Below are 678 nucleotides of genomic sequence, written 5' to 3'. Positions count from 1 at the left end.
AGAGCAATAGGACAAATACCTAATACATGCAAGGCTTAAAACCTAGATGATGGGTTGATGGGTGCAGCAAACCACCATGGTACATGTATACCTATGTAACAAACCTGCACGTTCTGCACATGTATCCCAGAACTTAAAGTAAAAAAATACATGTTTTTATATATCTATCTATATGTATGTATGTGTGTATATATATACACTTTTTATGTGTATGTGTATATATGCACATTATATATATATACACATATATACACGTTTGTGTGTGTATGTGTGTATGTATATATATGCATATATAATCTCATAGGCTGGAAAAGGTTGTGGGGTTGTTTGGAAATGAAGACCAGGACTGGGGACTTACGGGGACCATACCCTGCTACTCAGTTTAGGGGTGATGGTTTGGGGCAGGAGGTCAGGGGACAGTGGCTCAGAAAAAAGGGTGAGGCAGTACGCTGAATCCTTGGAGCTTCCGAGAAAGGACCGAGCATGAATCTCCATAGTTCCTCAACCACCGTGGGCCACTGTCTACATGACAGAGCTCGTTTTTGGATTCCCTCAGCCCCACTCGGTGTACTGACATTATGCTTAGTAGGGAAAGGGTGTCTGTCCTTTTGCGGGCTTGGACCTCCACAGACAGCGTTGGTTGAAATCTGAGCGGACTCAGGGAGAGTGGGTTATCTT

This window comes from Piliocolobus tephrosceles, chromosome 2, assembly GCF_002776525.5.
Source record: "Piliocolobus tephrosceles isolate RC106 chromosome 2, ASM277652v3, whole genome shotgun sequence".
Classification (NCBI taxonomy): Eukaryota; Metazoa; Chordata; class Mammalia; order Primates; family Cercopithecidae; genus Piliocolobus; species Piliocolobus tephrosceles.
Note: the sequence above shows the minus strand (reverse complement) of the source record.